The sequence below is a fragment of the Phyllobates terribilis genome, unplaced genomic scaffold (assembly GCF_046119375.1).
Source record: "Phyllobates terribilis strain yellow unplaced genomic scaffold, ASM4611937v1 Scaffold_169__1_contigs__length_4117513, whole genome shotgun sequence".
Classification (NCBI taxonomy): Eukaryota; Metazoa; Chordata; class Amphibia; order Anura; family Dendrobatidae; genus Phyllobates; species Phyllobates terribilis.
In genome coordinates, this window is record NW_027362929.1 from 457,864 (window position 1) to 474,574 (window position 16,711).

At 45.4% G+C, this 16,711-nt stretch overlaps 12 non-coding genes and 1 pseudogene across 12 annotated transcripts; all 13 read right to left on the bottom strand.

Moving 5' to 3' along the window:
* Positions 1-375: 375 nt before the first annotated feature.
* On the bottom strand, positions 376-566 carry LOC141210859 (U2 spliceosomal RNA). The gene has a single exon (XR_012280852.1). It is a non-coding gene; the product is annotated as a U2 spliceosomal RNA (small nuclear RNA).
* Positions 567-1,684: 1,118 nt separating this feature from the next.
* On the bottom strand, positions 1,685-1,875 carry LOC141210860 (U2 spliceosomal RNA). Its single transcript, XR_012280853.1, has one exon. It is a non-coding gene; the product is annotated as a U2 spliceosomal RNA (small nuclear RNA).
* Positions 1,876-2,992: 1,117 nt separating this feature from the next.
* On the bottom strand, positions 2,993-3,183 carry LOC141210861 (U2 spliceosomal RNA). The gene has a single exon (XR_012280854.1). It is a non-coding gene; the product is annotated as a U2 spliceosomal RNA (small nuclear RNA).
* A 1,121-nt stretch (positions 3,184-4,304) lies between these two features.
* On the bottom strand, positions 4,305-4,495 carry LOC141210863 (U2 spliceosomal RNA). Its single transcript, XR_012280856.1, has one exon. It is a non-coding gene; the product is annotated as a U2 spliceosomal RNA (small nuclear RNA).
* A 1,125-nt stretch (positions 4,496-5,620) lies between these two features.
* Positions 5,621-5,811, bottom strand: LOC141210864 (U2 spliceosomal RNA). The gene has a single exon (XR_012280857.1). It is a non-coding gene; the product is annotated as a U2 spliceosomal RNA (small nuclear RNA).
* Positions 5,812-6,932: 1,121 nt separating this feature from the next.
* LOC141210865 (U2 spliceosomal RNA) lies at positions 6,933-7,123 on the bottom strand. The gene has a single exon (XR_012280858.1). It is a non-coding gene; the product is annotated as a U2 spliceosomal RNA (small nuclear RNA).
* A 1,121-nt stretch (positions 7,124-8,244) lies between these two features.
* On the bottom strand, positions 8,245-8,435 carry LOC141210866 (U2 spliceosomal RNA). Its single transcript, XR_012280859.1, has one exon. It is a non-coding gene; the product is annotated as a U2 spliceosomal RNA (small nuclear RNA).
* A 1,121-nt stretch (positions 8,436-9,556) lies between these two features.
* LOC141210867 (U2 spliceosomal RNA) lies at positions 9,557-9,747 on the bottom strand. Its single transcript, XR_012280860.1, has one exon. It is a non-coding gene; the product is annotated as a U2 spliceosomal RNA (small nuclear RNA).
* A 1,123-nt stretch (positions 9,748-10,870) lies between these two features.
* On the bottom strand, positions 10,871-11,061 carry LOC141210868 (U2 spliceosomal RNA). Its single transcript, XR_012280861.1, has one exon. It is a non-coding gene; the product is annotated as a U2 spliceosomal RNA (small nuclear RNA).
* Positions 11,062-12,186: 1,125 nt separating this feature from the next.
* On the bottom strand, positions 12,187-12,377 carry LOC141210869 (U2 spliceosomal RNA). The gene has a single exon (XR_012280862.1). It is a non-coding gene; the product is annotated as a U2 spliceosomal RNA (small nuclear RNA).
* Positions 12,378-13,499: 1,122 nt separating this feature from the next.
* Positions 13,500-13,690, bottom strand: LOC141210870 (U2 spliceosomal RNA). The gene has a single exon (XR_012280863.1). It is a non-coding gene; the product is annotated as a U2 spliceosomal RNA (small nuclear RNA).
* A 1,122-nt stretch (positions 13,691-14,812) lies between these two features.
* On the bottom strand, positions 14,813-15,001 carry LOC141210573 (U2 spliceosomal RNA). The gene has a single exon (XR_012280729.1). It is a non-coding gene; the product is annotated as a U2 spliceosomal RNA (small nuclear RNA).
* Positions 15,002-15,525: 524 nt separating this feature from the next.
* On the bottom strand, positions 15,526-15,641 carry LOC141210755 (U2 spliceosomal RNA; annotated as a pseudogene).
* Between the last annotated feature and the right edge of the window lie 1,070 nt (positions 15,642-16,711).

Sequence of the window (16,711 nt, forward strand, 5' to 3'; positions counted from 1 at the left end):
GCTAAATAGATGGTGTGTGTGCAACAATATACTGAAAGGTCAATTATATTGTGCAGCTTATCTCACCACCTGTAGTTATTTAGGTGAAAGCTCCAAAATGCTTGCCTAATATGTCTGTTTATCCAAAAGGAAGTATAGAGGGAGAGCTAGATAGATAGCATTGCATTACATTACATTACATGGCAATGCAATGCACAGTTGCTGAAGTTGAACCAAAATGAGCTTGTCATCTGGCTTCTGCAACTTTTAACATGAAAAATCCAATGAGGAGAAGAAAAGCAAAGCCAAAGAGTCCATCCCAAAATCCGACAAACAAGCAAAATGAACAAAAAGCATTGAATTCAATTCTTTCTGATTTTAGAAACTGCATTAAAGAAGGGGTGCACCGGTCCTGGAGATACTGCAATACCAGGTCAATGCGTGGAGTGGACAGAGCAAGCTCTTTTTCCATCTCCCTGTTCTAAAAATCCATTTAATATATGGTCCCCAGATAGGGGACGTATCAGATATTAAACTGATAAGAACAGATACTACACTTGATCTTAGCCAAAAGGCCGAGAAGCGATAACCAGAATTGGTTTCCGACTACGGTGCCACCCAAGGATTCTGAAAAGTCCATTTGTGGAGATGGCCACCTGGACTCCCGTTAAGAAGACATGCTGTCAACCTCTAGATCCCTCACATGCCTGCACTTTTCGGCTTGCTGCTGCTGCAATCCACGCGTTTTAGATCTGCATAACTCCACCTCTTTTAGCACAGTACCCTCAACCCCCGGCTGTTCCCACCCGCCTCAACACCGTTGGAAGGGAGGAGAACCAATTAAGGCGGGGGGGGTGGAACGAGCAGCTGTCTACCCTTAGCAGGAGGGTTGCTGATTAATTACCTCTCCTGCTGCTGCTGCTGCTGGCTGTCCAGCAGCAGACTGAAGGTGGCTGCTGCTGTGCGCAGGTATATAAAGGCTCAGAGCCTATTATGACACGCGCAGCCAGCGTTCCATTCCCACATTCCGTCTACTGCAGGCGGGATACCTGGATGGCTGAATGTCACTGAGAAGCTCACAGAGACCGCCATAAGCAACAGTTTAAAAGAATGCCACAGACTAATCAACCAAACTTTTTGGGTTGGTTTCTCTTTTATAGTCTGCAGGCATTAAATGAAAGAAGTCAGTGTTCCAGCAGAGGGAGACAACGTTTCAGAAAAGGCATTGTAGCAAACCAAAAAAGAAATTTTAAGCGCAGCAGAGTAACCAGCTCACATACCTGTTAGCTCAGGTGAGTTTAAAAGGCTGCTGTTGATAACAAGGGCATTTGCTAAATAGATGGTGTGTGTGCAACAATATACTGAAAGGTCAATTATATTGTGCAGCTTATCTCACCACCTGTAGTTATTTAGGTGAAAGCTCCAAAATGCTTGCCTAATATGTCTGTTTATCCAAAAGGAAGTATAGAGGGAGAGCTAGATAGATAGCATTGCATTACATTACATTACATGGCAATGCAATGCACAGTTGCTGAAGTTGAACCAAAATGAGCTTGTCATCTGGCTTCTGCAACTTTTAACATGAAAAATCCAATGAGGAGAAGAAAAGCAAAGCCAAAGAGTCCATCCCAAAATCCGACAAACAAGCAAAATGAACAAAAAGCATTGAATTCAATTCTTTCTGATTTTAGAAACTGCATTAAAGAAGGGGTGCACCGGTCCTGGAGATACTGCAATACCAGGTCAATGCGTGGAGTGGACAGAGCAAGCTCTTTTTCCATCTCCCTGTTCTAAAAATCCATTTAATATATGGTCCCCAGATAGGGGACGTATCAGATATTAAACTGATAAGAACAGATACTACACTTGATCTTAGCCAAAAGGCCGAGAAGCGATAACCAGAATTGGTTTCCGACTACGGTGCCACCCAAGGATTCTGAAAAGTCCATTTGTGGAGATGGCCACCTGGACTCCCGTTAAGAAGACATGCTGTCAACCTCTAGATCCCTCACATGCCTGCACTTTTCGGCTTGCTGCTGCTGCAATCCACGCGTTTTAGATCTGCATAACTCCACCTCTTTTAGCACAGTACCCTCAACCCCCGGCTGTTCCCACCCGCCTCAACACCGTTGGAAAGGAGGAGAACCAATTAAGGCGGGGGGGGGGTGGAACGAGCAGCTGTCTACCCTTAGCAGGAGGGTTGCTGATTAATTACCTCTCCTGCTGCTGCTGCTGGCTGTCCAGCAGCAGACTGAAGGTGGCTGCTGCTGTGCGCAGGTATATAAAGGCTCAGAGCCTATTATGACACGCGCAGCCAGCGTTCCATTGCCACATTCCGTCTACTGCAGGCGGGATACCTGGATGGCTGAATGTCACTGAGAAGCTCACAGAGACCGCCACAAGCAACAGTTTAAAAGAATGCCACAGACTAATCAACCAAACTTTTTGGGTTAGTTTCTCTTTTATAGTCTGCAGGCATTAAATGAAAGAAGTCAGTGTTCCAGCAGAGGGAGACAACGTTTCAGAAAAGGCATTGTAGCAAACCAAAAAAGAAATTTTAAGCGCAGCAGAGTAACCAGCTCACATACCTGTTAGCTCAGGTGAGTTTAAAAGGCTGCTGTTGATAACAAGGGCATTTGCTAAATAGATGGTGTGTGTGCAACAATATACTGAAAGGTCAATTATATTGTGCAGCTTATCTCACCACCTGTAGTTATTTAGGTGAAAGCTCCAAAATGCTTGCCTAATATGTCTGTTTATCCAAAAGGAAGTATAGAGGGAGAGCTAGATAGATAGCATTGCATTACATTACATTACATGGCAATGCAATGCACAGTTGCTGAAGTTGAACCAAAATGAGCTTGTCATCTGGCTTCTGCAACTTTTAACATGAAAAATCCAATGAGGAGAAGAAAAGCAAAGCCAAAGAGTCCATCCCAAAATCCGACAAACAAGCAAAATGAACAAAAAGCATTGAATTCAATTCTTTCTGATTTTAGAAACTGCATTAAAGAAGGGGTGCACCGGTCCTGGAGATACTGCAATACCAGGTCAATGCGTGGAGTGGACAGAGCAAGCTCTTTTTCCATCTCCCTGTTCTAAAAATCCATTTAATATATGGTCCCCAGATAGGGGACGTATCAGATATTAAACTGATAAGAACAGATACTACACTTGATCTTAGCCAAAAGGCCGAGAAGCGATAACCAGAATTGGTTTCCGACTACGGTGCCACCCAAGGATTCTGAAAAGTCCATTTGTGGAGATGGCCACCTGGACTCCCGTTAAGAAGACATGCTGTCAACCTCTAGATCCCTCAAATGCCTGCACTTTTCGGCTTGCTGCTGCTGCAATCCACGCGTTTTAGATCTGCATAACTCCACCTCTTTTAGCACAGTACCCTCAACCCCCGGCTGTTCCCACCCGCCTCAACACCGTTGGAAGGGAGGAGAACCAATTAAGGCGGGGGGGGGGGTGGAACGAGCAGCTGTCTACCCTTAGCAGGAGGGTTGCTGATTAATTACCTCTCCTGCTGCTGCTGCTGCTGGCTGTCCAGCAGCAGACTGAAGGTGGCTGCTGCTGTGCGCAGGTATATAAAGGCTCAGAGCCTATTATGACACGCGCAGCCAGCGTTCCATTGCCACATTCCGTCTACTGCAGGCGGGATACCTGGATGGCTGAATGTCACTGAGAAGCTCACAGAGACCGCCATAAGCAACAGTTTAAAAGAATGCCACAGACTAATCAACCAAACTTTTTGGGTTGGTTTCTCTTTTATAGTCTGCAGGCATTAAATGAAAGAAGTCAGTGTTCCAGCAGAGGGAGACAACGTTTCAGAAAAGGCATTGTAGCAAACCAAAAAAGAAATTTTAAGCGCAGCAGAGTAACCAGCTCACATACCTGTTAGCTCAGGTGAGTTTAAAAGGCTGCTGTTGATAACAAGGGCATTTGCTAAATAGATGGTGTGTGTGCAACAATATACTGAAAGGTCAATTATATTGTGCAGCTTATCTCACCACCTGTAGTTATTTAGGTGAAAGCTCCAAAATGCTTGCCTAATATGTCTGTTTATCCAAAAGGAAGTATAGAGGGAGAGCTAGATAGATAGCATTGCATTACATTACATTACATGGCAATGCAATGCACAGTTGCTGAAGTTGAACCAAAATGAGCTTGTCATCTGGCTTCTGCAACTTTTAACATGAAAAATCCAATGAGGAGAAGAAAAGCAAAGCCAAAGAGTCCATCCCAAAATCCGACAAAAAAGCAAAATGAACAAAAAGCATTGAATTCAATTCTTTCTGATTTTAGAAACTGCATTAAAGAAGGGGTGCACCGGTCCTGGAGATACTGCAATACCAGGTCAATGCGTGGAGTGGACAGAGCAAGCTCTTTTTCCATCTCCCTGTTCTAAAAATCCATTTAATATATGGTCCCCAGATAGGGGACGTATCAGATATTAAACTGATAAGAACAGATACTACACTTGATCTTAGCCAAAAGGCCGAGAAGCGATAACCAGAATTGGTTTCCGACTACGGTGCCACCCAAGGATTCTGAAAAGTCCATTTGTGGAGATGGCCACCTGGACTCCCGTTAAGAAGACATGCTGTCAACCTCTAGATCCCTCACATGCCTGCACTTTTCGGCTTGCTGCTGCTGCAATCCACGCGTTTTAGATCTGCATAACTCCACCTCTTTTAGCACAGTACCCTCAACCCCCGGCTGTTCCCACCCGCCTCAACACCGTTGGAAGGGAGGAGAACCAATTAAGGCGGGGGGGGGGGGGGGTGGAACGAGCAGCTGTCTACCCTTAGCAGGAGGGTTGCTGATTAATTACCTCTCCTGCTGCTGCTGCTGCTGGCTGTCCAGCAGCAGACTGAAGGTGGCTGCTGCTGTGCGCAGGTATATAAAGGCTCAGAGCCTATTATGACACGCGCAGCCAGCGTTCCATTGCCACATTCCGTCTACTGCAGGCGGGATACCTGGATGGCTGAATGTCACTGAGAAGCTCACAGAGACCGCCATAAGCAACAGTTTAAAAGAATGCCACAGACTAATCAACCAAACTTTTTGGGTTGGTTTCTCTTTTATAGTCTGCAGGCATTAAATGAAAGAAGTCAGTGTTCCAGCAGAGGGAGACAACGTTTCAGAAAAGGCATTGTAACAAACCAAGAAAGAAATTTTAAGCGCAGCAGAGTAACCAGCTCACATACCTGTTAGCTCAGGTGAGTTTAAAAGGCTGCTGTTGATAACAAGGGCATTTGCTAAATACATGGTGTGTGTCCAACAATATACTGAAAGGTCAATTATATTGTGCAGCTTATCTCACCACCTGTAGTTATTTAGGTGAAAGCTCCAAAATGCTTGCCTAATATGTCTGTTTATCCAAAAGGAAGTATAGAGGGAGAGCTAGATAGATAGCATTGCATTACATTACATTACATGGCAATGCAATGCACAGTTGCGGAAGTTGAACCAAAATGAGCTTGTCATCTGGCTTCTGCAACTTTTAACATGAAAAATCCAATGAGGAGAAGAAAAGCAAAGCCAAAGAGTCCATCCCAAAATCCGACAAACAAGCAAAATGAACAAAAAGCATTGAATTCAATTCTTTCTGATTTTAGAAACTGCATTAAAGAAGGGGTGCACCGGTCCTGGAGATACTGCAATACCAGGTCAATGCGTGGAGTGGACAGAGCAAGCTCTTTTTCCATCTCCCTGTTCTAAAAATCCATTTAATATATGGTCCCCAGATAGGGGACGTATCAGATATTAAACTGATAAGAACAGATACTACACTTGATCTTAGCCAAAAGGCCGAGAAGCGATAACCAGAATTGGTTTCCGACTACGGTGCCACCCAAGGATTCTGAAAAGTCCATTTGTGGAGATGGCCACCTGGACTCCCGTTAAGAAGACATGCTGTCAACCTCTAGATCCCTCACATGCCTGCACTTTTCGGCTTGCTGCTGCTGCAATCCACGCGTTTTAGATCTGCATAACTCCACCTCTTTTAGCACAGTACCCTCAACCCCCGGCTGTTCCCACCCGCCTCAACACCGTTGGAAGGGAGGAGAACCAATTAAGGCGGGGGGGGGGGTGGAACGAGCAGCTGTCTACCCTTAGCAGGAGGGTTGCTGATTAATTACCTCTCCTGCTGCTGCTGCTGCTGGCTGTCCAGCAGCAGACTGAAGGTGGCTGCTGCTGTGCGCAGGTATATAAAGGCTCAGAGCCTATTATGACACGCGCAGCCAGCGTTCCATTGCCACATTCCGTCTACTGCAGGCGGGATACCTGGATGGCTGAATGTCACTGAGAAGCTCACAGAGACCGCCATAAGCAACAGTTTAAAAGAATGCCACAGACTAATCAACCAAACTTTTTGGGTTGGTTTCTCTTTTATAGTCTGCAGGCATTAAATGAAAGAAGTCAGTGTTCCAGCAGAGGGAGACAACGTTTCAGAAAAGGCATTGTAGCAAACCAAAAAAGAAATTTTAAGCGCAGCAGAGTAACCAGCTCACATACCTGTTAGCTCAGGTGAGTTTAAAAGGCTGCTGTTGATAACAAGGGCATTTGCTAAATAGATGGTGTGTGTGCAACAATATACTGAAAGGTCAATTATATTGTGCAGCTTATCTCACCACCTGTAGTTATTTAGGTGAAAGCTCCAAAATGCTTGCCTAATATGTCTGTTAATCCAAAAGGAAGTATAGAGGGAGAGCTAGATAGATAGCATTGCATTACATTACATTACATGGCAATGCAATGCACAGTTGCTGAAGTTGAACCAAAATGAGCTTGTCATCTGGCTTCTGCAACTTTTAACATGAAAAATCCAATGAGGAGAAGAAAAGCAAAGCCAAAGAGTCCATCCCAAAATCCGACAAACAAGCAAAATGAACAAAAAGCATTGAATTCAATTCTTTCTGATTTTAGAAACTGCATTAAAGAAGGGGTGCACCGGTCCTGGAGATACTGCAATACCAGGTCAATGCGTGGAGTGGACAGAGCAAGCTCTTTTTCCATCTCCCTGTTCTAAAAATCCATTTAATATATGGTCCCCAGATAGGGGACGTATCAGATATTAAACTGATAAGAACAGATACTACACTTGATCTTAGCCAAAAGGCCGAGAAGCGATAACCAGAATTGGTTTCCGACTACGGTGCCACCCAAGGATTCTGAAAAGTCCATTTGTGGAGATGGCCACCTGGACTCCCGTTAAGAAGACATGCTGTCAACCTCTAGATCCCTCACATGCCTGCACTTTTCGGCTTGCTGCTGCAGCAATCCACGCGTTTTAGATCTGCATAACTCCACCTCTTTTAGCACAGTACCCTCAACCCCCGGCTGTTCCCACCCGCCTCAACACCGTTGGAAGGGAGGAGAACCAATTAAGGCGGGGGGGGGGGTGGAACGAGCAGCTGTCTACCCTTAGCAGGAGGGTTGCTGATTAATTACCTCTCCTGCTGCTGCTGCTGCTGGCTGTCCAGCAGCAGACTGAAGGTGGCTGCTGCTGTGCGCAGGTATATAAAGGCTCAGAGCCTATTATGACACGCGCAGCCAGCGTTCCATTGCCACATTCCGTCTACTGCAGGCGGGATACCTGGATGGCTGAATGTCACTGAGAAGCTCACAGAGACCGCCATAAGCAACAGTTTAAAAGAATGCCACAGACTAATCAACCAAACTTTTTCGGTTGGTTTCTCTTTTATAATCTGCAGGCATTAAATGAAAGAAGTCAGTGTTCCAGCAGAGGGAGACAACGTTTCAGAAAAGGCATTGTAGCAAACCAAAAAATAAATTTTAAGCGCAGCAGAGTAACCAGCTCACATACCTGTTAGCTCAGGTGAGTTTAAAAGGCTGCTGTTGATAACAAGGGCATTTGCTAAATAGATGGTGTGTGTGCAACAATATACTGAAAGGTCAATTATATTGTGCAGCTTATCTCACCACCTGTAGTTATTTAGGTGAAAGCTCCAAAATGCTTGCCTAATATGTCTGTTTATCCAAAAGGAAGTATAGAGGGAGAGCTAGATAGATAGCATTGCATTACATTACATTACATGGCAATGCAATGCACAGTTGCTGAAGTTGAACCAAAATGAGCTTGTCATCTGGCTTCTGCAACTTTTAACATGAAAAATCCAATGAGGAGAAGAAAAGCAAAGCCAAAGAGTCCATCCCAAAATCCGACAAACAAGCAAAATGAACAAAAAGCATTGAATTCAATTCTTTCTGATTTTAGAAACTGCATTAAAGAAGGGGTGCACCGGTCCTGGAGATACTGCAATACCAGGTCAATGCGTGGAGTGGACAGAGCAAGCTCTTTTTCCATCTCCCTGTTCTAAAAATCCATTTAATATATGGTCCCCAGATAGGGGACGTATCAGATATTAAACTGATAAGAACAGATACTACACTTGATCTTAGCCAAAAGGCCGAGAAGCGATAACCAGAATTGGTTTCCGACTACGGTGCCACCCAAGGATTCTGAAAAGTCCATTTGTGGAGATGGCCACCTGGACTCCCGTTAAGAAGACATGCTGTCAACCTCTAGATCCCTCACATGCCTGCACTTTTCGGCTTGCTGCTGCTGCAATCCACGCGTTTTAGATCTGCATAACTCCACCTCTTTTAGCACAGTACCCTCAACCCCCGGCTGTTCCCACCCGCCTCAACACCGTTGGAAGGGAGGAGAACCAATTAAGGCGGGGGGGGGGGTGGAACGAGCAGCTGTCTACCCTTAGCAGGAGGGTTGCTGATTAATTACCTCTCCTGCTGCTGCTGCTGCTGGCTGTCCAGCAGCAGACTGAAGGTGGCTGCTGCTGTGCGCAGGTATATAAAGGCTCAGAGCCTATTATGACACGCGCAGCCAGCGTTCCATTGCCACATTCCGTCTACTGCAGGCGGGATACCTGGATGGCTGAATGTCACTGAGAAGCTCACAGAGACCGCCATAAGCAACAGTTTAAAAGAATGCCACAGACTAATCAACCAAACTTTTTGGGTTGGTTTCTCTTTTATAATCTGCAGGCATTAAATGAAAGAAGTCAGTGTTCCAGCAGAGGGAGACAACGTTTCAGAAAAGGCATTGTAGCAAACCAAAAAAGAAATTTTAAGCGCAGCAGAGTAACCAGCTCACATACCTGTTAGCTCAGGTGAGTTTAAAAGGCTGCTGTTGATAACAAGGGCATTTGCTAAATAGATGGTGTGTGTGCAACAATATACTGAAAGGTCAATTATATTGTGCAGCTTATCTCACCACCTGTAGTTATTTAGGTGAAAGCTCCAAAATGCTTGCCTAATATGTCTGTTTATCCAAAAGGAAGTATAGAGGGAGAGCTAGATAGATAGCATTGCATTACATTACATTACATGGCAATGCAATGCACAGTTGCTGAAGTTGAACCAAAATGAGCTTGTCATCTGGCTTCTGCAACTTTTAACATGAAAAATCCAATGAGGAGAAGAAAAGCAAAGCCAAAGAGTCCATCCCAAAATCCGACAAACAAGCAAAATGAACAAAAAGCATTGAATTCAATTCTTTCTGATTTTAGAAACTGCATTAAAGAAGGGGTGCACCGGTCCTGGAGATACTGCAATACCAGGTCAATGCGTGGAGTGGACAGAGCAAGCTCTTTTTCCATCTCCCTGTTCTAAAAATCCATTTAATATATGGTCCCCAGATAGGGGACGTATCAGATATTAAACTGATAAGAACAGATACTACACTTGATCTTAGCCAAAAGGCCGAGAAGCGATAACCAGAATTGGTTTCCGACTACGGTGCCACCCAAGGATTCTGAAAAGTCCATTTGTGGAGATGGCCACCTGGACTCCCGTTAAGAAGACATGCTGTCAACCTCTAGATCCCTCACATGCCTGCACTTTTCGGCTTGCTGCTGCTGCAATCCACGCGTTTTAGATCTGCATAACTCCACCTCTTTTAGCACAGTACCCTCAACCCCCGGCTGTTCCCACCCGCCTCAACACCGTTGGAAGGGAGGAGAACCAATTAAGGCGGGGGGGGGGGGGTGGAACGAGCAGCTGTCTACCCTTAGCAGGAGGGTTGCTGATTAATTACCTCTCCTGCTGCTGCTGCTGCTGGCTGTCCAGCAGCAGACTGAAGGTGGCTGCTGCTGTGCGCAGGTATATAAAGGCTCAGAGCCTATTATGACACGCGCAGCCAGCGTTCCATTGCCACATTCCGTCTACTGCAGGCGGGATACCTGGATGGCTGAATGTCACTGAGAAGCTCACAGAGACCGCCATAAGCAACAGTTTAAAAGAATGCCACAGACTAATCAACCAAACTTTTTGGGTTGGTTTCTCTTTTATAGTCTGCAGGCATTAAATGAAAGAAGTCAGTGTTCCAGCAGAGGGACACAACGTTTCAGAAAAGGCATTGTAGCAAACCAAAAAAGAAATTTTAAGCGCAGCAGAGTAACCAGCTCACATACCTGTTAGCTCAGGTGAGTTTAAAAGGCTGCTGTTGATAACAAGGGCATTTGCTAAATAGATGGTGTGTGTGCAACAATATACTGAAAGGTCAATTATATTGTGCAGCTTATCTCACCACCTGTAGTTATTTAGGTGAAAGCTCCAAAATGCTTGCCTAATATGTCTGTTTATCCAAAAGGAAGTATAGAGGGAGAGCTAGATAGATAGCATTGCATTACATTACATTACATGGCAATGCAATGCACAGTTGCTGAAGTTGAACCAAAATGAGCTTGTCATCTGGCTTCTGCAACTTTTAACATGAAAAATCCAATGAGGAGAAGAAAAGCAAAGCCAAAGAGTCCATCCCAAAATCCGACAAACAAGCAAAATGAACAAAAAGCATTGAATTCAATTCTTTCTGATTTTAGAAACTGCATTAAAGAAGGGGTGCACCGGTCCTGGAGATACTGCAATACCAGGTCAATGCGTGGAGTGGACAGAGCAAGCTCTTTTTCCATCTCCCTGTTCTAAAAATCCATTTAATATATGGTCCCCAGATAGGGGACGTATCAGATATTAAACTGATAAGAACAGATACTACACTTGATCTTAGCCAAAAGGCCGAGAAGCGATAACCAGAATTGGTTTCCGACTACGGTGCCACCCAAGGATTCTGAAAAGTCCATTTGTGGAGATGGCCACCTGGACTCCCGTTAAGAAGACATGCTGTCAACCTCTAGATCCCTCACATGCCTGCACTTTTCGGCTTGCTGCTGCTGCAATCCACGCGTTTTAGATCTGCATAACTCCACCTCTTTTAGCACAGTACCCTCAACCCCCGGCTGTTCCCACCCGCCTCAACACCGTTGGAAGGGAGGAGAACCAATTAAGGCGGGGGGGGGGGGGGGTGGAACGAGCAGCTGTCTACCCTTAGCAGGAGGGTTGCTGATTAATTACCTCTCCTGCTGCTGCTGCTGCTGGCTGTCCAGCAGCAGACTGAAGGTGGCTGCTGCTGTGCGCAGGTATATAAAGGCTCAGAGCCTATTATGACACGCGCAGCCAGCGTTCCATTGCCACATTCCGTCTACTGCAGGCGGGATACCTGGATGGCTGAATGTCACTGAGAAGCTCACAGAGACCGCCATAAGCAACAGTTTAAAAGAATGCCACAGACTAATCAACCAAACTTTTTGGGTTGGTTTCTCTTTTATAGTCTGCAGGCATTAAATGAAAGAAGTCAGTGTTCCAGCAGAGGGAGACAACGTTTCAGAAAAGGCATTGTAGCAAACCAAAAAAGAAATTTTAAGCGCAGCAGAGTAACCAGCTCACATACCTGTTAGCTCAGGTGAGTTTAAAAGGCTGCTGTTGATAACAAGGGCATTTGCTAAATAGATGGTGTGTGTGCAACAATATACTGAAAGGTCAATTATATTGTGCAGCTTATCTCACCACCTGTAGTTATTTAGGTGAAAGCTCCAAAATGCTTGCCTAATATGTCTGTTTATCCAAAAGGAAGTATAGAGGGAGAGCTAGATAGATAGCATTGCATTACATTACATTACATGGCAATGCAATGCACAGTTGCTGAAGTTGAACCAAAATGAGCTTGTCATCTGGCTTCTGCAACTTTTAACATGAAAAATCCAATGAGGAGAAGAAAAGCAAAGCCAAAGAGTCCATCCCAAAATCCGACAAACAAGCAAAATGAACAAAAAGCATTGAATTCAATTCTTTCTGATTTTAGAAACTGCATTAAAGAAGGGGTGCACCGGTCCTGGAGATACTGCAATACCAGGTCAATGCGTGGAGTGGACAGAGCAAGCTCTTTTTCCATCTCCCTGTTCTAAAAATCCATTTAATATATGGTCCCCAGATAGGGGACGTATCAGATATTAAACTGATAAGAACAGATACTACACTTGATCTTAGCCAAAAGGCCGAGAAGCGATAACCAGAATTGGTTTCCGACTACGGTGCCACCCAAGGATTCTGAAAAGTCCATTTGTGGAGATGGCCACCTGGACTCCCGTTAAGAAGACATGCTGTCAACCTCTAGATCCCTCACATGCCTGCACTTTTCGGCTTGCTGCTGCTGCAATCCACGCGTTTTAGATCTGCATAACTCCACCTCTTTTAGCACAGTACCCTCAACCCCTGGCTGTTCCCACCCGCCTCAACACCGTTGGAAGGGAGGAGAACCAATTAAGGCGGGGGGGGGGGTTGGAACGAGCAGCTGTCTACCCTTAGCAGGAGGGTTGCTGATCAATTACCTCTCCTGCTGCTGCTGCTGCTGGCTGTCCAGCAGCAGACTGAAGGTGGCTGCTGCTGTGCGCAGGTATATAAAGGCTCAGAGCCTATTATGACACGCGCAGCCAGCGTTCCATTGCCACATTCCGTCTACTGCAGGCGGGATACCTGGATGGCTGAATGTCACTGAGAAGCTCACAGAGACCGCCATAAGCAACAGTTTAAAAGAATGCCACAGACTAATCAACCAAACTTTTTGGGTTGGTTTCTCTTTTATAGTCTGCAGGCATTAAATGAAAGAAGTCAGTGTTCCAGCAGAGGGAGACAACGTTTCAGAAAAGGCATTGTAGCAAACCAAAAAAGAAATTTTAAGCGCAGCAGAGTAACCAGCTCACATACCTGTTAGCTCAGGTGAGTTTAAAAGGCTGCTGTTGATAACAAGGGCATTTGCTAAATAGATGGTGTGTGTGCAACAATATACTGAAAGGTCAATTATATTGTGCAGCTTATCTCACCACCTGTAGTTATTTAGGTGAAAGCTCCAAAATGCTTGCCTAATATGTCTGTTTATCCAAAAGGAAGTATAGAGGGAGAGCTAGATAGATAGCATTGCATTACATTACATTACATGGCAATGCAATGCACAGTTGCTGAAGTTGAACCAAAATTAGCTTGTCATCTGGCTTCTGCAACTTTTAACATGAAAAATCCAATGAGGAGAAGAAAAGCAAAGCCAAAGAGTCCATCCCAAAATCCGACAAACAAGCAAAATGAACAAAAAGCATTGAATTCAATTCTTTCTGATTTTAGAAACTGCATTAAAGAAGGGGTGCACCGGTCCTGGAGATACTGCAATACCAGGTCAATGCGTGGAGTGGACAGAGCAAGCTCTTTTTCCATCTCCCTGTTCTAAAAATCCATTTAATATATGGTCCCCAGATAGGGGACGTATCAGATATTAAACTGATAAGAACAGATACTACACTTGATCTTAGCCAAAAGGCCGAGAAGCGATAACCAGAATTGGTTTCCGACTACGGTGCCACCCAAGGATTCTGAAAAGTCCATTTGTGGAGATGGCCACCTGGACTCCCGTTAAGAAGACATGCTGTCAACCTCTAGATCCCTCACATGCCTGCACTTTTCGGCTTGCTGCTGCTGCAATCCACGCGTTTTAGATCTGCATAACTCCACCAATTTTAGCACAGTACCCTCAACCCCCGGCTGTTCCCACCCGCCTCAACACCGTTGGAAGGGAGGAGAACCAATTAAGGCGGGGGGGGGGGGTGGAACGAGCAGCTGTCTACCCTTAGCAGGAGGGTTGCTGATTAATTACCTCTCCTGCTGCTGCTGCTGCTGGCTGTCCAGCAGCAGACTGAAGGTGGCTGCTGCTGTGCGCAGGTATATAAAGGCTCAGAGCCTATTATGACACGCGCAGCCAGCGTTCCATTGCCACATTCCGTCTACTGCAGGCGGGATACCTGGATGGCTGAATGTCACTGAGAAGCTCACAGAGACCGCCATAAGCAACAGTTTAAAAGAATGCCACAGACTAATCAACCAAACTTTTTGGGTTGGTTTCTCTTTTATAGTCTGCAGGCATTAAATGAAAGAAGTCAGTGTTCCAGCAGAGGGAGACAACGTTTCAGAAAAGGCATTGTAGCAAACCAAAAAAGAAATTTTAAGCGCAGCAGAGTAACCAGCTCACATACCTGTTAGCTCAGGTGAGTTTAAAAGGCTGCTGTTGATAACAAGGGCATTTGCTAAATAGATGGTGTGTGTGCAACAATATACTGAAAGGTCAATTATATTGTGCAGCTTATCTCACCACCTGTAGTTATTTAGGTGAAAGCTCCAAAATGCTTGCCTAATATGTCTGTTTATCCAAAAGGAAGTATAGAGGGAGAGCTAGATAGATAGCATTGCATTACATTACATTACATGGCAATGCAATGCACAGTTGCTGAAGTTGAACCAAAATGAGCTTGTCATCTGGCTTCTGCAACTTTTAACATGAAAAATCCAATGAGGAGAAGAAAAGCAAAGCCAAAGAGTCCATCCCAAAATCCGACAAACAAGCAAAATGAACAAAAAGCATTGAATTCAATTCTTTCTGATTTTAGAAACTGCATTAAAGAAGGGGTGCACCGGTCCTGGAGATACTGCAATACCAGGTCAATGCGTGGAGTGGACAGAGCAAGCTCTTTTTCCATCTCCCTGTTCTAAAAATCCATTTAATATATGGTCCCCAGATAGGGGACGTATCAGATATTAAACTGATAAGAACAGATTTTTTGATTTTTGATTGAAGCTGCATCCAAGGCACTGAAAAATGTGACCGAAGTCACACCAAAACAGCGCACGAGGCGAGGATTCATGTGGACCCTTCCCGGAGGAGAGGGTCCCCAATAAACCATCCCCATCCCTCCGAGCCAGAAGGCCACAGCGAGGGTCAGGGATCTCCGATGCTCTCCCTAGCCGAAGCCGGAGAAGAGCCGTTTTCGTGCTCCCAGCTTCCATCTAGGCTGCCACCCTAGTGGAGCTGGAGCCTGTGTTGGTTTCTCAGCCCAAAGCTGACCGGACCTCCGACCGGGTTTATAAAAATTCCCCTTCCTAGCCCGGAGGCCAGGAATAGGGGGGGTTGCTCAGAAAGTATGATTGGCAAAGGTGCGGCGTGCTACGAAGCCAAGTCTTTCTGGGGTTCCCAGTCCCAGTAAGCTTGGACTCCCACCAGGGCGCCTACTCCTGGGGCACATTGCTCCAAAGCCCTCACACTTACCCAGCCTAGTGACTTCGATCCTGGAGGGCCATGTTTTCCATCAGATAACTCTATGAGCCACCTGGCGTACTAACAAGTGCACCAAACCAGTGTGTAATATGCATCAATTTACTAGGGCAGCCCAAGGACAAAACTGCCTTTTCAAAAGATACTACACTTGATCTTAGCCAAAAGGCCGAGAAGCGATAACCAGAATTGGTTTCCGACTACGGTGCCACCCAAGGATTCTGAAAAGTCCATTTGTGGAGATGGCCACCTGGACTCCCGTTAAGAAGACATGCTGTCAACCTCTAGATCCCTCACATGCCTGCACTTTTCGGCTTGCTGCTGCTGCAATCCACGCGTTTTAGATCTGCATAACTCCACCTCTTTTAGCACAGTACCCTCAACCCCCGGCTGTTCCAACCCGCCTCAACACCGTTGGAAGGGAGGAGAACCAACTAAGGCGGGGGGGGGGGGGGTGGAACGAGCAGCTGTCTACCCTTAGCAGGAGGGTTGCTGATTAATTTCCTCTCCTGCTGCTGCTGCTGCTGGCTGTCCAGCAGCAGACTGAAGGTGGCTGCTGCTGTGCGCAGGTATATAAAGGCTCAGAGCCTATTATGACACGCGCAGCCAGCGTTCCATTGCCACATTCCGTCTACTGCAGGCGGGATACCTGGATGGCTGAATGTCACTGAGAAGCTCACAGAGACCGCCATAAGCAACAGTTTAAAAGAATGCCACAGACTAATCAACCAAACTTTTTGGGTTGGTTTCTCTTTTATAGTCTGCAGGCATTAAATGAAAGAAGTCAGTGTTCCAGCAGAGGGAGACAACGTTTCAGAAAAGGCATTGTAGCAAACCAAAAAAGAAATTTTAAGCGCAGCAGAGTAACCAGCTCACATACCTGTTAGCTCAGGTGAGTTTAAAAGGCTGCTGTTGATAACAAGGGCATTTGCTAAATAGATGGTGTGTGTGCAACAATATACTGAAAGGTCAATTATATTGTGCAGCTTATCTCACCACCTGTAGTTATTTAGGTGAAAGCTCCAAAATGCTTGCCTAATATGTCTGTTTATCCAAAAGGAAGTATAGAGGGAGAGCTAGATAGATAGCATTGCATTACATTACATTACATGGCAATGCAATGCACAGTTGCTGAAGTTGAACCAAAATGAGCTTGTCATCTGGCTTCTGCAACTTTTAACATGAAAAATCCAATGAGGAGAAGAAAAGCAAAGCCAAAGAGTCCATCCCAAAATCCGACAAACAAGCAAA